General features: G+C 41.3%; 1 protein-coding gene and 1 pseudogene across 3 annotated transcripts in view; one reads left to right on the top strand and one right to left on the bottom strand.

The window, feature by feature from the left end:
• The window catches only part of LOC106908370 (endothelial PAS domain-containing protein 1-like), a 301,962-nt gene that overhangs the window by 15,648 nt on the left and 265,323 nt on the right, over positions 1–20,991 (bottom strand). The gene's annotated exons all lie outside the window — the stretch shown is intronic.
• LOC106903261 (uncharacterized) lies at positions 16,208–18,076 on the top strand (annotated as a pseudogene). Its single transcript, XR_015765378.1, has 6 exons — positions 16,208–16,401; positions 16,494–16,605; positions 16,678–16,910; positions 17,259–17,419; positions 17,498–17,616; positions 17,760–18,076. The product of XR_015765378.1 is annotated as an uncharacterized LOC106903261 (transcript).

Here is a 20,991-nt window from a genome sequence, read left to right as displayed (position 1 = left end):
AAAATTATTGTAGAAGAGATATTTTATTCAATAGAATGTTGAATGAAGGACTTTATCCCTCTGGCTGAAAATAGATCTCAGTCATTCTAACTTCAACTGAACATATAGTGTAATTTGTCAGGCTCAGCCGAAAGGAACAATAAATGTGTGAGATTTTAAAGAAAATTAATACAAAATCAGTTTGTATCGGTTTGTATTAATGTTAAAACTCAGACACAGGAGCTTTTCACAGCTGCAGTAGTCAGATCTGTCCTGCAGGTAGAGCTAAACTTCTTCAAAAGAACAACCACTTAAAGTAGAAAAGCTTTGTGGGCTGATTTCATTGATTAAAAAACAGTTGAAGATGTGGTAATAATGCCACATGTTGACATACAATTTTGTTTGTGTGCAAAATAAACAGTTACAGTTAAAGCACGTGTGCAGTAAAACAAATTATACTTGCTCAAGACTCAAAGGTAAATGCTAAGGCACAGGATTAACATCATTGATGAATTCCAAATACAAAGGCAGAAACCTGACAGCTTATCCAACTCAAACAGACATTCAGCTGAAACAACCGAATAGGCCAATAGGCAAGCAATGTAAGTGTCATAAACATTCACCCTCATTCATCTGAAATCTGAACTACTGGTATCAAAATCTGCAATAGAAAAACTTGCATTGATTGAGCTCTACTTCCAGTTTACTCCTACAATCCACTTTATGAGTTGCCAAGAAAATAAATGGTAAATACATCACAAAAGTGGGTGGGTAGCATACACAAAAATTTTACTCAAGTAAGAGTAAAAAGTAGCCATGCAAAAAAATACTCAGATAAGAGTTGAAAAGCATTTGGTTAAAGGGCTACAAGCACTAAATAATATTAACAAAGTTTGAGTTAATATTTTAAGATGATGGAATCAGAGACAAAATATATGTAGTGTATATATAAATGTAGGCACTACATTGTGAAAATAAAATACAGAAAAAACACATCAATATTATTCAATGCAAAACTTGAAATTACTACTTAAAGAATATAAAGCTGCACAGTGGCACAGTTGTAGCACTGTTGCTTGTGTAGTGTTAAAAAACAGTTAAAAAAAAAAAGATGAATACACCCCTATTTTTTCTAACAGAATTGGTCTTGTCTTTTGTTTTCTTTTTTTTATTCTTATTTTTATTGTTCATAGACGTATTTGTCATGTGCATGTGTCTTCTTGCCAGTGGGGGCGCTCTCGTGCCGCTGTGGGTCTAACAGGGAGAACGAGTCTCCTGGCTCTGGGCATGCGCGGCTCAGAATAAACGAGAGTTCTTGCCAGAGATACACTGTTACGACTCGCTTCCTCTGTGATCCACAGGTAGTATGAACGGCAACTTTTTATGGGCCATTTGAGATGTTCTGTGGGTATATGATGATTGGTCAATGTTGTGTTTGTATTTGGTAGTGTTGTGGTGTTTTTGTTTCTCTTGAGGATGTACTTATTTGTGGTGGGCTTGATCTTTTTTATAACCTCTGTAACGGTTATAACTGCCCGACGTTAATGCTTAGGAGAACCGTTATAACTGACAGACGTTGGTGTTTACTGTGTAGGTGTAGTGTTTTTTTTTCAGTTTGGTTATGTTAATTTAGGATTAGATTTTCTTCATTTTTTGCTATGTTGTTTTATTTGTGAATTTTGTTTTATTTTATTTCTTTGTGGAAACTCTGGATGTTGATTGAATTTGAATTGTATTGTAATTGTATTTTATTTATCTGTTTATTTGTTTTTTTGTAATCAGAATAAACAAGCTCTTGCCAGAGATACACTGTTACGACTCGCTTCCTCTGTGATCCACAGATCTGGTTGCACAGGATTCATCTGCCTGTGCACCACTTGATACTGGCCCCAGATTCCCCTAGGTCTGGTGCCGGTAACAATTGGGGGCTACGTCCAAGTTCCTTGCCAGGAGAGGTTGGTGCGGAGACGACGAGAGACGGTTCCTGAGGCTTCAGGGAAGGCTGCATTGAGTGTGTCATTCAGAGAGCCAAAGCAACCGGTGAAACGTCAGCATGGCTACCATCAATCCACGGCGAACACTCATATTCAACATAAAGAAAAAACTTTGTACATTGAATACAGAACAGTTGCAGATAGTTGTGACTTCGATTGATGATGAAAATGCCATTCATGCTCATGATTTAAGTGAACCCGAACTGTATGATTTGATTGTTGACTTTGTTAGAAGTGAGAAACTGAAAGCGTCGGAGGATGAAGGCATGGCTCAGCTCCTCCTTTTAGAAGAACTGGTTAGTAAGCTGCTCACCACTGATGTCGGTGCAACTGGAGATGACCCAACCACACTGTCAAGAACTGATAATGTGCCAGCTGGTCAGACTGGTTGTCCTGCCTCACTTCAGCTGGACCTCATCGACTCAGGCCTGCAGACAGCTACTCCAGATACAGACATTTCCTTGCAGCCAAGACAGACAGCAGGAGGCTCCACTGCTGACATATCAACAACAGCAAGTGAAAAGGGTAAGAGGAGCCCCTCTCCTAGTGTAGGAGACAAGGTGTTGAGGTTAAATGATGTTATAGCTTTTTTTCCACACAGAGGGTTTAAATTCATGGTGGACAAATCTCTGATTTTGGTTGTGATGTGTCATACAGTAACCTATGTAAACAAATAGACGAAGGACTACAGGAAGGTTTTACCGACATGGAAATAATTCGCACAATCTTCAAGATAATGAACGATAATAACATTCAAAGAAATGTTATGTAACAAATGTGATTTAACCTGTTGGTCTCAGGTTGTCATTCACAATGACAGGGGTGTCAAACTCCAGTCCTCAAGGGCCGCTGTCCTGCAGTGTTTAGATGTGCCACAGGTAAAAAACAGTGGAATGAAATGGCTTAATTACCTCCTCCCTGTGTAGATCGGTTCTCCTGAGCCTTGCTAATGACCTAATTATTCTTTTCAGGTGTGGTGCAGCAGAAGCACATCTAAAAGTTGCAGGACAGAGGCCCTTGAGGACTGGAGTTTGACACCCCTGTCACGAGAGGACCCAAATTTGGGTCCTCTAGTGACAGACAGGCGATGAGCTTAAGCGGTTCCTATGCTCACAAATCAGAGATAAAAATAGTACTGAGCTTTTCCAAGATTTAAGTAATGCAAGGCAACATGAGAAAGAGAGTGCACAGCAATTTCTGTACAGAATAATGTGACTTATGCAGTGTGTCCTTTTTGAGTCAGCGCAACCTGGGCCAGATTTTAGCTATGATAAGAAACTGGTACAGGGTACATTTTTGCACACACTGTACCAAGGACTGAATGAAAAAAACAGTTATCTCAGGCATGACCTTAAACCTTTCCTTTGGGACTTGCAGGTTAGTGATTATTTCCTGTTAGAACAGATCACAAAGTCTACAAGTGAAGAGGCTGAGAGACTGAGACGTCTTGGGTTAGCATCGAAGCCTCAACCTGTGACTGTAGGTGCAGCCCAACTTGAAAATACTGATTCAAAGCAAGATGAAGATGACATTGAATTGCAAGCTAATTGTGCTGCAATTGTGCTGAGGAGTCAGAAGTCTTTGTTAGGCATGACTCTGACATTGGCTGCATTCCAAATTTGCAGTTGAAAATTCACCTTAAGGACGAAACACCTGTCCAGATGTCCTATAATGCAATTCCTAAACCCCTATACAAGGAGGTGAAAGAATATGTCCAAAATCTTCTTGACCATGATTGGATTAGGAAATTCACCTCACTATATTCTTCCCCTGTCGTCTGTGTCAGAAAGAAAGATCAGAGTTTACGACCCTGTATTGATTTTAGAAAACTGAACCAAAAAACTATTGCTGACCGCCACCCACTTCCACTTATACAAGATCTGTTGGACAATCTGGGGGGTTACTCTTGGTTTTCACTACTTGACCAAGGCAGTACATACCATCAAGGCTTTGTTGATGAGAGTTCAAGGCACATGACTGCATTCAGCCCATCTTGGGGCTTGTATGAGTGGGTCCGCCTCCCATTTGGCCTTACGAATGCCCCAGCTGCTTTCCAAAGGTGCATGGAAGGGGTTCTTGATGGTCTGAGAGATGAGTGCTGTTCTCCATATTTGGATGATGTGCTTTGTTTTTCCAGAACTTTCCAGGATCACATTGATGATTTGAGGCTTGTGCTTCGCTGCCTGCGAGAACATGGTGTCAAACTGCGACCAAAAAAATGTGAGTTTTTTAAACGTCAGGTCAGATATGTTGGCCGATTAGTGACTGGTGAAGGTGTTCAGATTGACCCACAAGACCTTGAGGCGGTGAACCAACTTAAAGACAGAGAACCAAAAAATGTGGGAGAGGTTACGGCCCTACTAGGTTTCTACACACTTTCATTCAGGACTTTTCCAGGGTAGCTAGACCACTGTTTAAACTCATAGAAAACTCCAGAGAGTGTAATCAGAAACCAGATTCAGCTAATTCCAAAACTCAGCCGAAGTCTAAGAACACTTGACAGTTACCATCCAAAACCCCAGTAAAGTGGACAGCAACACACAGCAATGTAGTGACCCAGCTTGTTGACATGCTAACAAGTCCACCCATATTGGCCTACCCAGATTTTAATTTACCCTTTGTCCTCCACACCGATGCATCAAATGAAGGTCTGGGAGCAGTACTTTATCAACAACAGGAAAACAAGCTCCGTACTATTGCATATTGCTCCAGGACACTCACACCTGCTGAGAAAAATTACCATCTTCATTCCGGCAAGCTAGAATTTCTTGCTTTGAAGTGGGCTATTTGTGATAAATTTCAGGATTATCTGTACTATGCACCCACCTTCACTGTGTACACTGATAATAATCCCCTTACTTATGTCCTCAGCACAGCTAGGTTAAATGCCACCAGACATTGCTGGGTTGGGGAGTCAGCTGACTTTCATTTCACGTTAAATTATAGACCTGGAAAAACTAATGCTGATGCTGACACCCTCTCACGTTACCCAGTCCCTCGCAGAGGTTCCCAAACTGTGGGGTGCGCCGTGCCATTGCAAGGGGGCACGGGAAGCCATCTGGATGAAAAAAAAAAAACATGAACGCTGTATGTCCTGGGTTTTTACCTTAGACTGGCCAACTCTCTGTTATTCTTCTGTCAATTTGATACAGTAGGGGGGTTTCCGCACTTCCCATATCTGTGTCCTCTGTCACCTTTATCAGCAGCTGAAACTGTTTAATCCATTAACATGTTGTAACCTGTTTTTCCGAGCCGCCTTTAAACGCAACATGAGCTCTACCGCGCTCTCGCTGGGTTTATACCTGTGCAGCAGTGAAGGAGACCTGCTGCTGCTGTACAGAGCTACAGCAACATCACTTTGTGTTAGAATCATGGCAGCAAACCAGCAAAACGCAAAGAACTTTTCACAGTTTTTCCCCCAAACTAACAGACTGTTGAGTAAAGCTGTTGGATGCAGGTAAAATTAGCTAAAAGATGACTAGCTAGCTAATATCAATACAGCACCTTAAGCTTGTTAATAAGTAGCTTGTAGGCTACTGATGTTGTTTATGTTCAGCTAGATTTATTTTGCCCCCCCAAAAAGTTGATTCCCCTCCCCCCCTCCTTGTTCGTCTGGAGCCGGGGCTGAGTATAACAGGGAGTCTCTAAGAATCCACCCCCTACCCCCTTCGCTCACACATGTCGTTCAACCAGACAGCTATCTGTAAGCCATAGAGGGGGCCCAGAAATAGTTGGGAAACTACTGGGGGGGCTCAGGAGAAAAAGTTTGGGAACCACTGCCATAGACTTTGATGGAAAAACACATGAAACATGGTAGGATGTATTCATAAGAAATCTGCTGAGTGCATGTTTATTTTCTATCCTATATGTGGTAGGACAGAAGATAAACAGAACATCGGTCCAAGGCATAAGCAAACTAAGCTATTGAACTATATTAACAAAAACACACAACTTCATTATAAAGTTGTGGGTTTTTTTGTTGGGTTTTTTTTACAATATATATATATATATATATATATATATATATATATATATATATATATATATATATATATATATATATATATATATATATTCCCTTCTCACCCTCCGCGGGTGGTCTCTTTCATCCTCTGAGCTCGGGTCCTCTACCAGAGGCCTGGGAGCCTGAGGGTTCTGCGCAGTATCTTGGCTGTGCCTAGAACTGCACATTTCTGGACTGAGATGTCTGATGTTGTTCCTGGGATCTGTTTTAGCCACTGCTCCCGTTTGGGGGTGACTGCCCCGAGGGCCCCGATGACCACAGGCACCACTATGGTCTTCAACTTCCAGGCCTTTTCCAGTTCCTCTCTGAGGCCCTGGTATTTCTCCAGTTTCTTGTGCTTCTTTTTCCTGATGTTGTAATCACTTGGTATTGCTACATCCACCACAACGGCTTTCCTCTGTTGTTTATCCACCACCACAATGTCCAGTTGGTTTGCCATTACCATTTTGACTGTCTGGATCTGGAAGTCCCACAGGATCTTAACTCGGTCATTCTCCGCCACCTTTGGGGATGTTCCCCACTTTGATCTCGGGGCTTCCAGTTCATATTCTGCACTTGGTTATGTGGTTCCATGTACCTTTCCCTGCCAGCATCATGCACCCTGCTGTTATGTGCTGTACTGTCTCAGGGGCCTCCTTGCACAACCTACACTTTGGGTCTTGTCTGGTGTGGTAGATCTGAGCCTCTATTGCTGTGGTGTTTAGGGCCTGTTCCTATGCAGCCAGGATGAGTGCCTCTGTCCTGTCCTTGAGTCCAGCTTTTTCCAGCCATTGGTAGGATTTCCTGATATCAGCCACTTCAGTTATTTGTCAGTGGTACATCTCATGTAAGGGCTTGTCCTCCTATGATGGTACCTCCAGCACCTCGTCCTCTGTTCCCCATTGTCTTGAGACATTCGCTGAGCACATTGTCTGTTGAGGCTTTGTCCTTGATGTATTTATGGATCTTGGATGTTTCATCCTGGACAGTGGCTCTCACACTCACTAGTCCTCTGCCTCCTTCCTTACGGCTTGTGTACAGTCTCAGGGTGCTGGATTTGGGGTGGAACCCTCCATGCATGGTTAGTAGCTTCCGAGTCTTAACATCCGTGGCCTTTATCTCTTCCATTGGCCAGCTAATTATTCCGGCAGGGTATCTGATTACTGGTAAGGCATAGCTGTTTATTGCACGGATCTTGTTCTTGCCATTGATCTGGCTTCTCAGGACTTGCCTTATTCGTTGGAGGTATTTGGCTGTGGTTCCTTTCCTTGTGACCTCATCGAGGTTGGCATTTGCTTGTGGTATTCCCAGGTACTTGTAACTGTGCTCTATGTCTGCTATTGTTCCTTCTGGGAGTGAGACCCCTTCTGTGCGGATGACCTTCCCTCTCTTTGTAACCATCCGGCCACACTTCTCTAGTCCGAATGACATCTCATCCCAGTGTCAGTGCTGTAGATCCTGGTGGTGTGGATCAGTGAGTCGATGTCTCGTTCGCTCTTGGCGCACAGCTTGATATCATCCTTGTAGAGGAGGTGACTGATTGTGGCCCCATGAGCTGCCAGTCGCTCATGGAGGGGAGTAGGCATGGATCATGTCAGGTCCTGGTGCTGTCCAGTTTTTCATACCCGAGACTCTTTCTTTGACATCTGCCACTGTGATGGTTACCGGGGCTTGCTCAGGGAGGTCCTCTCAGCAACTACAGCACTGTGCATTTGTGTTGTGGGAAGCCTCCCTTTACCATATGCCTTTCCAGTATTGTCCAGGTCTGCTCTGTTGTTAGTACCCTGCCATTGGGAGTACACTTTAGCTGGTTGGGTGGAGAAGAGCAGTTTATCCTCCTGGCTTCATTCTCTCTCGTGTATCTCTTTAGGCGGCTGGCCAAGACTTGGCCTTTGTTTGGCAGTTTCGAGTGCTTCAGGTATGGGCATCTGGCTGTACTTCTTGGGTACTGATCTTTTCATTGCACCGCTTTGGAGCTCTGACAGTTGGCTCACTTCCCTCCTTGTTATCTTGATTTTAGCCTCTAACCGTCTTTTCCATGGTGGGTATTGAATCTCATGGTTGCTCTTATAACCAAGCATCTCAAGGATCACTGATGCTGAGTTGTATATCAGTCATTGGTTTCTGTTATGGTGTTGGTTGGGATAGTTCTTAATGCTGCATTCACATCTTCAATCAGACTTTCTGATGGTACTTTTCTCAACCGTTGTAATTGGCGTTGGGTTTGCCTGGTGCTCACTGTGGCTACATACCCAGTTTCTGGGCGGGTAGTTGTAGTTAACTCCCCTCTGACCTGGTGTCCTGGCTCCTCCCCCTTGCCTTAGCATTTGTGTTGTACCTCGTTAATCTCAAGTTGTGACAGCAGTTGCTGTTTGCAGATGTTGGAACACTGAGCTACTAGTTATTTCACAGTTAGTGTTGACTGGGGATGTCGAACTAACCATTCCTTCCACATTCTTTGCATGTAGCCTCTCTGACTAGGGTTACTTGACTAGTAGCATTCAAACAAATCAATGTTTTCACCTCTCGCCCATTTCCGTCTTGTTCCAGTAGCCCATTTTTCATCAAGGAGCTCTCTGGTTCCCCAGCACCTGACGCAGACCTTGTTTGACCAGGCGACGTCTGAGCAGGCATGTCGTGCTTATCAATGTCTCTCATGGTATGAGAGCAACTGACCTGAGAGAGAGAATCATGGCCCGAATGAACACCAGACAACCCCGATGCCAATTACAACGGCTGAGTGAAGTACCATCAGAAAGTCTCATTGAAGATGTGAATGCAGCATTGAGAACAATCCCTACCAACACCATAACTGAAACCAATGAACTGATATACAACTCAGGATCAGTGATCCTTGAGATGCTTGGCTATAAGAGCAACCATGAGACCCAATATCCACCATGGAAAAGACGGTTAGAGGCTAAGATCAAGATAACAAGGAGGGAAGTGAGCCAACTATCAGAGCTCCAAAGAGGTGCAATGAAAAGATCAGTACCTAAGAAGTACAGCCAGATGCCCATACCTGAAGCACTCGAAACTGCCAAACAAAGGCTCCAAGCCTTGGCCAGCCGCCTAAAGAGATACACAAGAGAGAATGAAGCCAGGAGGATTAACCAGCTCTTCTCCACCCAACCAGCTAAAGTGTACTCTCAATGGCAGGGTAATAACAACAGAGCAGACCCACCAAGGCTGGAGACTGAACAATACTGGAAAGGCATATGGGAAAGGGAGGCGTCCCACAACAGCAATGCTGTGCAGTGGCTAACCTCTCTACGAGAGGACCACAGCAACCTCCCTGTACAAGCCCCGGTAACCATCACTGTGGCAGATGTCCAAGAAAGAGTCTCAGGTATGAAAAACTGGAAAGCACCAGAGCCTGACATGATCCATGCCTACTGGCTAAAGAAACTCACTGCCGTCCATGAGCGACTGGCAGCTCAACTGAACCAGCTGCTACAGAATGGGACTCACCCTGAATGGTTAACTGAAGGGCGCATAGTCCTGATCCAGAAGGATCCCTCAAAGGGTTCAGTCCCATCCAACTATCGGCCGATAACCTGGAAGCTACAACATGGAAGCTCATGTCAGGCATCATAGCAGCTAAGATAAGCGGGCACATGGATAAATACATGAGCACGGCACAGAAGGGCATCGGCATAAATAGCAGAGGAGCCAAACACCAACTCCTTGTAGACCACACAGTCGCCTGAGACTGCAAAACCCGACACACCAACCTGTGCACCGCTTGGATAGATTACAAGAAAGCCTATGACTCAATGCCACACACTTGGATCATTGAATGCTTAGAGATGTACAACATCAATAGGACTCTAAGAGCCTTCATTGCAAACTCGATGGGGCTGTGGAAAACCACCCTTGAAGCTAACTGCAAACCACTTGCACAAGTGTCCATCAAATGTGGCATATACCAAGGAGATGCTCTGTCCCCACTGCTGTTCTGCATAGGCCTGAACCCCCTTAGCCAAATCATCAACAAGACTGGCTACGGATACCGACTCAAGAATGGGGCCACAATCAGTCACCTCCTATACATGGATGACATCAAGCTGTACGCCAAGAGCGAGCGAGACATCGACTCACTGATCCACACCACAAGGATCTACAGCACTGACATTGGAATGTCATTCGAACTAGAGAAGTGTGGCCGGATGGTTACAAAGAGAGGGAAGGTCATCCGCACAGAAGGGGTCTCACTCCCAGAAGGAACAATAGCAGACATAGAGCACAGTTACAAGTACCTGGGAATACCACAAGCAAATGCCAACCTCGATGAGGTCACAAGGAAAGGAACCACAGCCAAATACCTCCAACGAATAAGGCAAGTCCTGAGAAGCCAGATCAATGGCAAGAACAAGATCCGTGCAATAAACAGCTATGCCTTACCAGTAATCAGATACCCTGCCGGAATAATTAGCTGGCCAATGGAAGAGATAAAGGCCACGGATGTTAAGACTCGGAAGCTACTAACCATGCATGGAGGGTTCCACCCCAAATCCAGCACCCTGAGACTGTACACAAGCCGTAAGGAAGGAGGCAGAGGACTAGTGAGTGTGAGAGCCACTGTCCAGGATGAAACATCCAAGATCCATAAATACATCAAGGACAAAGCCTCAACAGACAATGTGCTCAGCGAATGTCTCAGGCAATGGGGAACAGAGGACGAGATGCTGGAGGAACCATCATGGGAAGACAAGCCCTTACATGGGATGTACCACCGACAAATAACTGAAGTGGCTGATATCAGGAAATCCTACCAATGGCTGGAGAAAGCTGGACTCAAGGACAGCACAGAGGCCCTCATCCTGGCCGCCCAGGAACAGGCCCTAAACACCAGAGCTATATATATATATATATATATATATATATATATATATATATATATATATATATATATATATTAAAATATATATATATATTTTACAATTAAAACAGATGGTTTGGCCTTTTTATGCTTTTAAAGTAAAAAGTATATAGTAAGGTAAAGAAACAGATCATGAACCATATGGGGGGTTTTTTCAAAGGTTTTTTTTGGCCTTTATTTGAAAGAGGTCAGACAGGAAGGAGGATCTTAGAGGAGATTCTCATGAGAGGGGGAGACATGTGACAAAGGTCATCAGGCCAGGACTCGGACGGCCTCCAGACGTGGGCTGGACTTCACCCTGCAGCACCACAGCACCAACTGTGTTTTCTAAAGGTTACAGATTTAATCTGCATTTTGTGAGTACTCCCTGGTTTTAATCTCATAACCTGTGTCAGATGCAGCTATATATATATCCTGATCAAAATCTTAAGACCAGTCAAAAAATTGCAAGAATTTGCATTTTGCAACTATTGGATCTTAAGAAGGTTTTAAATAGAGCTTCACAATGTTAAAGTAAAAATCAGTGCAAGAGAGCAGGGAATTTTCTGAAAACTGCATTTACACTCAAACATGATTTTTTCAGCTGATCAAAAGTTTAAGACCATAGTCTTTAAAAGTCAAAAGCTGTGCAAAAATCTGGATTCCATGTCATTTTCTGTCAAGTCTTTACACTGTCAAGACCTCCTGATGGCAAAAATAAAAAAGCTCACTGACTTTGAACGTGGTAGGATTGTTGAGCTGCATAAGCAAGGCCTCTCACAACGTGCCATCGCTGCTGAGGTTGGACGCAGTAAGACATTCATTTAGCATTTTTTAAATGATCCTGAGGGTTATGGAACAAAAACTCAAGTGGTAGACCCCAAAGAATTTCACCAGCTCAGAGCCACAGGATCCCATTGGCTGTCCATCAAGACACGGGACGATCCTCTACCCAAATTAAGGCCATTACTGGTGCTGACTGCAGCCCAATAACCATCAGACGGCATCTGCGAGAGAAGGGCTTCAGAAACAAAAAACGTCTTCAAAGGCCACGTCTTCTTCAACACCACAAAATTGCCCGTTTGGACTTTGCAAGGGTGCACCAAACATGGGACATTGAAAGGTGGAACAAAGTTGTCTTCTCTGATGAGAAAAAATTTAACCTTGATGGTCCTGATGGCATCCAACGTTACTGGCATGACAAGGAGATCCCACCTGAGATGTTTTCTACACGGCACAGTGGTGGGGGCGCCATCATGATTTGGGGTGCGTATTCCTTCAATGGAACAATGGAGCTTCAGGTTGTGCAGGGGCGTCAAACAGCAGCTGGCTATGTGGAGATGTTGCAGCAGGCATCCCTCATGACTGAGAGCCCTCGTCTGTGTGGTAATGATTGGGTTTTTCAACAGGACAATGCTGCAGTTCACAATTCCCGCCTGACAAAGAAGTTCTTCCAAGAGAATAACATCACTCTTTTGGACCATCCTGCATGTTCCCCAGATCTAAACCCAATTGTGAACATTTGGGGATGGATGGCAAAGGAAGTTTACAAAAACGGACATCAGTTCTAGACAGTGGATGCCCTTCGTGAAGCCATCTTCAACACTTGGAGCAACGTTCCCACTAGCCTCCTGGAAACACTGGCATCAAGCATGCCTAAACAATTGTTTGAAGTCATCAACAAGAATGGTGGAGCTACTCATTACTGAGTCCTTTTTTTTGACACTTTGATTTCTGTTTTGGGGGGTTTTCGGGTTTTTTTGAGCAATGGTCTTAAACTTTTGATCAGCTGAAAAAAATCATGTTTGAGTGTAAATGCAGTTTTAAATTAATTCCCCGCTCAAAAGTTTTTGTCTCTTACACTGATTTCTTCTTTTAACATTGTGAAGCTCTACTTAGAACCTTCTTAAGATCCAATAGTGCAAAATGCAAATTCTTGCAATTTTTTGACTGGTCTTAAGATTTTGATCAGGAGTGTATATATATATATATATATATATATATATATATATATGTGTGTGTGTGTGTGTGTGTGTGTGCGTGCCTGTGTGTGTGTGTAGAATCTTAGAGGAGATTCTCATGAGAAAGCCGATGTTTACTCTACAGGAGCTTTATAGTCTGCACTGCCTGTGGCTTTCACTTAGACACATGCTGTCACACATGCTACAAAAGAATGAAGCACTGCTTGTGTACTTCCTTTCCCCAGAGGAAGTGTCTCCAAGGTTACAGAATGGTTAGCGGAGGCAGAAAGATGCAATGTCAAGAGATCGACACAGATAAGAAGATGTTGCTTAGTATGAAAGTGTTTCTTACTTCAGTTTTGAATAAGGGAATCAACGAAACTCTTCACAAATTAGAGGAAGAAAGGAAATGAAAATAATTTGTATATGTATGCATTATTTGATTTTTCAGTCGTTTTGAGTAACAATCAATTAAAACTGATGGTTTGGCCTTTTTATGCTTTTAAAGTAAAAAGAAGTATATAGTAAGGTAAAGAAACAGATCACGAACCATATGGGGTTTTTTTTTCAAAAGTTTTTTTTGGCCTTTATTTGAAAGAGGTCAGACAGGAAGGAGGATCTTAGAGGAGATTCTCATGAGAGGGGGAGACATGTGACAAAGGTCATCAGGCCAGGACTCGGACGGCCTCCAGACGTGGGCTGGACTTCACCCTGCAGCACCACAGCACCAACTGTGTTTTCTAAAGGTTACAGATTTAATCTGCATTTTGTGAGTACTCCCTGGTTTTAATCTCATAACCTGTGTCAGATGCAGCTGGAATTAATTTGATTAGTTTAATTTACTGAGATGAAAACAAAAATCAGCAAAAATCTTTGCAGATTTCTTTTTTTTTTTTTTTTTTGGGTTAGGCAGATGTACATTTATTAAACTGCTGTTATCCTGAAATTCTGCTCTACTTCACTGTAGAGAAAACAGATACAAAAATTTTTTATCTCACTGGCATTGAAACAGACCAAATATCTTTTGGATAATCAACATTATTTCCATTTGTTAAATACCAGAATAATGAAGTATGTTTTTTTTATTCCCTACACTAAGATTTGCATTTTGTGAATTTGTGAAGGTTGATTTACAACATGTAAGTTCAACCGAGGCACACCTGTCAATAAAAACAATAATGTCCAAATTCCTGGAAATGCCACATTTATCTCTTGAAACATGAACTCAAGTAGAAAAAGCATGGCAAAGTCCAGCCATCGTACTGTTCAGTGGAGGTACAAGCTTTGTTTCATAGGGATGAAAGTTATTCTAGACAACCCAGAGAAAAGCAAATGATCTTTAAAGATTATGACCAGATGTCATAAAAAGCCACATCATACTCAGTGAAATTAGGTTCTAATAAAACCACTCGGAGAGGAAGAAGCCATTCTGCGAAAGCAACACAGCAAGCCAATTGACAGTTTACAAGTAAATTCAGGTATAAACAACCTAAGTCCCTTGTACAGTGGTCTGATCAATTTGAAATTCAAGTATTTTGTCATTTGAATGAAAAAGCTGAAGCTTGAAATTCTGAGAACACCACGCTGTTGTGTGAGTGTTTTGTGTGTGAGCAAGAGGGACCGGTGCACTTCACACACTAGATGGCATCATAAAGAAAGAACATTGTATGGGCATTCTTACATATCCATTTCTTGTGATACATATTATCACAAGAAATGGAACAGGTCAAAAGCTGATGCACAGTAAAAAATGTGGTGTTAATATTTCAGTGTAAACCTAATTTAATCTAAATAGAGTATTTATAACTATATGGAGTGTAAATCGGCTCTGACGTTGGAGTTAAAAGTCAGAGTAAAATGCTACATTCACGCAGTGAAACTTTTGACTCTGTCAAGTGTCAATAACGCGCCAGTAAAGATTTTTGGCAACCGCGAAGAGGAGGAGGAAGAAAGAAGACGAAGCAACAGTTTTCTTAAGTTCGTGAGCGGCTACTTCCATTTTTGGATTCTGCACGGAGTTGTGCTACAGAAAAGGTAAGTAACCCCTCCATGTCTCCTCATTTTTGTACCCGTTTTATTCCGTTGTTGACATTCAGGGTAGCGGGAGAAAGTTGTTAGGGCGAGAGCCGAGGGATAGCCCTATGCTAGACAAGTTGTCCACCTCAAAATATTTGCTCAGTTTGTTTATGAAGGTTGTCAAGGTAAGAATACGTAACTGTTCTAAATTGTAATAGTATTAATCACTGTGCCTTATGCCATAGGCCCAGGCTCCGTGGGTACTTCGGGGTCGTAGCATCTACCGAGTCATGTTAGCTTGGTTAGCATCATGGATGTAGCAGCTAACAGGCGCCATACTGCTTGTACAGATTATCTTCAAGTGTATCGGGAATATGAACTCAGTTTTCAAATGACATTACCTTTGAAGCTCATTTATTAACTATTAAAATGTGTCTGTCATGGTTGTTTATTTTTGCTAATCTTTTTTTTCGAACAGACCATGCTACTGCGTGTTTTGTTTGGTGGGGAGCAGAAGTACATGAAACTTTCTAACCTAACATTTGATGCATTCCTGAGAGAAGGTTAGTAAGTTAGTAATATAATCTTGCTAAATAAATCCGTCTTGCATTAAGTAATTTTTTCTTTGCATTAACGTATTAAAATGTTGTACTGGATTGAACTCACTGGCATTTTGTAAAATTAGTTGGGTTACTCTACTTATTTCAGCCTTTGTTTATCAGCAGTACATGTCTTCATTTTCACTTCTTTAATATTTCTTTAGTGTGCCTGAAGTTTAACATTCCAGAAGGCAGACAGCAGGATCTGAAGGTGTATGACCAGTCTGAAACAGAAGTTGATGTAGATGTTTTTGAAGAAATAGTGAATCAGTCACCTGGAACCTTTCGAGTTATGTTGAGCAACAAAGCAGATCCTGGTAATTCACCGATGTATATATTTAATTTAGAAGCTGGTTTGGGAGCATTAGAGTTCTCCTAAACAGGCTGTTGCTTTACTTTTTGCAGGTGCTGTTCTACTATCATCTTCATTTTCAGTGACATCTGATGATACTATCATTCTGGATTTCCCAATGTGTGACCCATCAGAAGAAGCCGCTGCTGAAGGAAGTCAACCTAAAAGCCCATGTAAAATAAATTGTGAGGTGCAAGCGGTAAGTTATTACATTTAATTTAGCATTGTTTATGTACTTTCTAGGTTTAGTGGTTCAAGAGTTTATAATTTTTTTTTTCTTTGAAGTTGAAGTTGATTGAAAAAAATCTTGACAACAAAGCGTGGTGGTGGTGAGCGAATCATGCAAGAGTATGCAAGAACTAAATGCTGGACAGATGCAACCAGAAGACAGATGATAAATAAACATCCTTACAGCTGCAATGACAGAAGCACATGTGTAAGAATCATACACTGAGGCTATAAAGAAACATTTTGTTTTGAATTGTTTTTCATTATTTTTTCAAACGTCAGTTTAGTGACTCATTGTTTGATCAGATCATCAGATCATCCCCTCCTAAAAGCGTCAGAGTGATGTATGCTCAGGGGATCGTTGCCCTATTTCCCTACCTGGAAGACCCATTTTCAAAACATGAATATGTAAGTAAAAGGGTCTTAGCAACATTAAGCATATATATTTACCTTCAAAGATGTTTATGGAATGGTAAGTCTGCTTGTGTTTATTGACATAGGAGCATTACTATGATCCAGAGAGCGGTTCAGGATACCTTGCATGGCGTTTAAAGACAATTCAAAGAAAAACTGCAGAGGAAAGAGGTGCCTCAGGTAGCAAATCTCCCAAAAGTAAGTTTTCTCAATAGTGAGTATATGTAAAGTAATATAAAATCTGTGGCTGAGAGAAACTTTTTTTTTTAGGTGGTGGACCAGGCCATGGTCACTCCAGGGTTTTCACTGCTGACAAAGTGCTGTCAGATGAGGAAGTGGAAGCAGCTATTGCTGTTTTGAAACACTCTGCTGATGATGACACGGTCCGTGAGAAAATGAAGGCGACCTTCCATTACCGTCATTCAGTGGTCAATGATGAAAAGAAAGCAACAAATGTCTTCTGTCTTTCCACGGTTTCTGGACACACCAGGACTGGTAAGACAGCTTTATCTCTTACACTACTAAAATATTCAGTGGCAACAGTCATAGGAGTTTGTCCTGTAACCTGTGTATTACCAGTTTGAACCACAACTCTTTCTAAACGGTTTTCCCCTTGGCCAAGACACTTCACCTGGCTTGCCTGCTGGTGGTGTTCAGAAAGCCCGGTGGCACATGGCAGCATTGCTTATGTCAGTCTTCCCTTGTGCAACTGTGGCTACAATGTAGCTCACCACCATCAGCATGTGAATGACTAAATGTGGTGTAAATCACTTTGGGGTCCTCTGGACTTCATAAGGCCATTTACCGTCTTATCACTGTGTGAAATGCTTTTATTTATGCATTTCAGGTAGAACAAGATTTCAGTTTGGCAAAGGCACTGCCAACAAATTTTTGGAGAAGTGGCCCACCAGTCTCAAATCCAAGGTCATAAAGGAAAGCCATGGCCTGGTACCCACCACTGAGCTCTTGGATTTATTGCGGAATGCAGAGTTGGCTGCTGAAGCTGAGAATGGTATGTTGGTCCTCTAGGTAATTGTGACAAATTCATATGTTAGTGGGATGATGGTAACCTGAAGCTGTTGCTCTGTAGGTTGGGATAGTGACATGTCTGCTATTTTGCATCTGCTACCACCATCTGCACAAGGACAAAGGAGGCCGGGTAAGATGTCTGCATCTCAAGCAGTGGATCACCTCATCAGATTTCTAAAGGTACTGCTAAACAGTTATTTAAAGATAAAAATGCATAATTCAGTCTCTTCATTTTTACAATTCAAAATTTGACTGTCTGATCTTCATTCAGAAAGTTGTCACTAAATACTTTTGTCATGTTTTTATTTATTTTTTTAATGTAGGTTGGAACCAGTGTGCAGCAGCATCTTGACAAAATCACACAACGTACCCAGCCCTACCTCCTGGCCCATGGATCCATCCAAAGCAGTATTAATGCATTCTTCATTGTGATTGACAACTATGCTATTCCATGTAAGGCAACATGTTCAGTTGGAGCTCTTGATGAGCTCTTTAAGGCCCATTATGTGTTTGGTACGTAAGAAGTGCTCCCTTGACCAACTTCTTCACCTTTCTCCAAACAACTGTTTACAACTAATCAGTTGGAGAAGCAAAGGAAACGGCCAGAGTTGCAGAGTTGAGAGCAAGAATGCTCCATTAGTGTGACATATGTACAGTAACTTTTCATGAACATTTTTATGCTTATGAAGTTATTAAAACTATGCAAGGTTTTGTTGTTTGATGTCAAATATCTATGTTATCCGAAGCCCTTTGACATAGACGTCTCATATAGAGCAAATGACACTGCTCTCTTTGTTGTCCCATATTGCTATCTTTGGTGAACATTGTTTTGAAGATGTTTAAACTGACACTGTTACAGTAATTATGTCCCTGGATCATAAAGTTGAATAAATGTCACTGTGAACTTATAACTTTGTGATTATTGTGACTGGTAGGTTTTATAAAAGCCATATAATGCTAAGATTTAACATTATATGATATATGTGTAAAAAAACTGGAGAAAAGATAAAGAAAAAACACAAAGTAAAAGTTTAAGTAAATTTAGTGTAAAATTAACTCCATAAAAATAATAGTATTACTCTGAAGAGTGTAAACAAACAATAGTGTTAAATAATTTGACTCATTGACTTGTTGATTTTGACACTAAAATGAGTCAAATTAACTGAAAATTTGACACTGGCCATAGAGTACATTTTACACTATTTTCGAGTGGGACCAAATGTTATCTGAAATGGAGTTAAATTCAACACTATAGGTGTTAATTTGACACTTCGTTTTTTACTGTGTGGAGTGACTGATTTAAAGCTCACCATCTTATGGTTTCATCACAGATTTAAAATGGCAGTTGATACGTTGTCTGAAGAGTTTGCCTTCACTCTTGCAGTGATGTATATCAACGAATGCAGTCTGCTGCTTATCAAACTGCATGCGCAAAATGTACGGTTTGACTAGCTGTTTTTCAGAACCATTGGTGGCCACTAGAGATGTGCCGATTGATCGGCCACCGATCATAATCGGCCGATTTCCGTGAAAAAGTGTATGATCGGTGATCGCCGATCACGGTCTCTTGTTGCCGATCACACAAACCGATCACCTGCATCTCATTTCGCAACCTGCATGTGCAGCTGGTCTCCTCTTTCCTTCACACTGCGCAAACGCGCAGCAACACGATATCGCTTAGGAAAGCGATATCGTGTGGAACTATAACGCACTGAGTGAATAGAGAAGTTTGCGTGTTGGCGGAAAATGACCTCGGGGTCGGGGGTGAAGCACGTCAAAATGCATCAATACGACGAATCTAATATGGCATAAAACAATGCCATACTTGACGGAGTTTGGCTACATCGAGGCTCACTGCAGTAAAAAAGACATATGGAGCGATCAGATAGCAGGTAAAGCAGCGCACAGCTACAAACACTCACCCGGATTAGCATGACGGTCAGAAAGCTAAACAAGTAACCCGCAAAATGATTTAAGTCTTTGAGCTGCGATGTAAGACGCTGGTTCTGTTCTCGCTGTTGAACCGCTGCTACGCGCTACAGATAGTAATATTTCACAGACGGAGCGCCGCTTCTGCTCCACCTGGTAGTGAACTCTCACACCGAACCTCTGCTTAAAGCTGCAGCATCTTAAAAAATTTTCTTTACATACGTATTAAAACTTTCGCTGTCCTAACATGAGACAACCTCTGCCTCCTTACTGTTCTGCATAATTACTCCGCTCAGTCAGAAACAGCCACTCAGAACTAGCAGTAATCAGCTAGCCATGCTATCAGGAAGTTTTCATTCAGTAACTCAGGATTGTTTATTGTAATGGAGCCTGTATTTGCCTTTGAATGTTAAGTTTTATACTGAATTTTTTGGCAATGTTGAGAGGTTTTATTTTGACTTTTTGCCTTATTTAGCCTCTTCAGAGCCTTCATATGTTTTCAGTCTGTTACTGATAGCAGTACAATTTGCACAATGCCTGTTTTTTTTTTTCTTGGAAAAAATTATTAAAAACAAATTTGTGTCTAAATTAAGGTGAATTCATGGTTTCTTTTCCCACATAATGTAACCGCTAGTGCTTATGATAAAAAAAAATAATAATTATGTGATCGGTATCGGTGATTGGCCATGATCGGCCCTCATTGGTGATCGGAATCAGCAGGAAAAAACCTGATCGGCACATCCCTAGTGGACACTCAAAGTGAATGAGAGAAAATATAGTTATGTGTTTTTATACAGTGTAAATGTGTGGTTTGAATTGTAAAAATGTCATCAATATATATTTGTATCCCAGCCAATATTATTATTTAGATACTTTTGGATATTTTAATCTATGATCAACTTAAATTTATTTCTACATGTTGTGTTTTTCTGTTAATCAGCATCAAAAGACTTATTTTGTGGCTCTGATCCTGATCAGGCCAATTTAGGATTGAAAATGGTCAAACTGTTGAATGATTGAGTAATCGTGACATAAACTCTTTGTCTTTGTGCTTCCAATGTCAGAACAATTGCTGATAATACAATTCTAGGCTGAAAAGGCCTTATCTGGCCAAGTATTGTATGAATGCTGAATGAAAGCATTCCCACATGCAACAAAAACCCAGAAAAGACTTCAGTTTGTAAATAGTTAAGAGACGGTAGATAGCCATTGTGTTTCTTTCTCACTAAAAGGACCAAAATAGTTGGAATCCAGAGTTAACATATCAAATGCTGACTGTGTGCTCTGCTTTTTTCAGAATGGAGAATTCTTCAATTAATGTAAGTTTGCAGGAAAAAAAGGGTGACATTTCTGTTTTTTTCTCTTGTTGGAGGAAATTATATATAAATATATATAGATAGTATAAATAAAAATGAAATTAAAAGGCAAATTTTAAATTATTAAACTAAAATTAAATTAATTTTAAAATTAAATATAGCTATATGCTACATGTATGACATGAAAGCATGCATTTTAGCCATCTTGACTTTTAGAAAAATAAAGTTTGTGTTTGCAAGAATTAAGCTCAGTAGTTTCATAGGAGTTGTTCTTATGAATAATAAATCATTCTAAACCAGTTATTTCAGG

This window comes from Poecilia mexicana, unplaced genomic scaffold (assembly GCF_051168715.1).
Source record: "Poecilia mexicana isolate PSO_F unplaced genomic scaffold, ASM5116871v1 scaffold_15, whole genome shotgun sequence".
In the NCBI taxonomy this organism is placed as follows: Eukaryota; Metazoa; Chordata; class Actinopteri; order Cyprinodontiformes; family Poeciliidae; genus Poecilia; species Poecilia mexicana.
The sequence above is the reverse complement of the archived record's forward strand: the minus strand, read 5'-3'. Positions and strand labels throughout refer to the sequence as shown.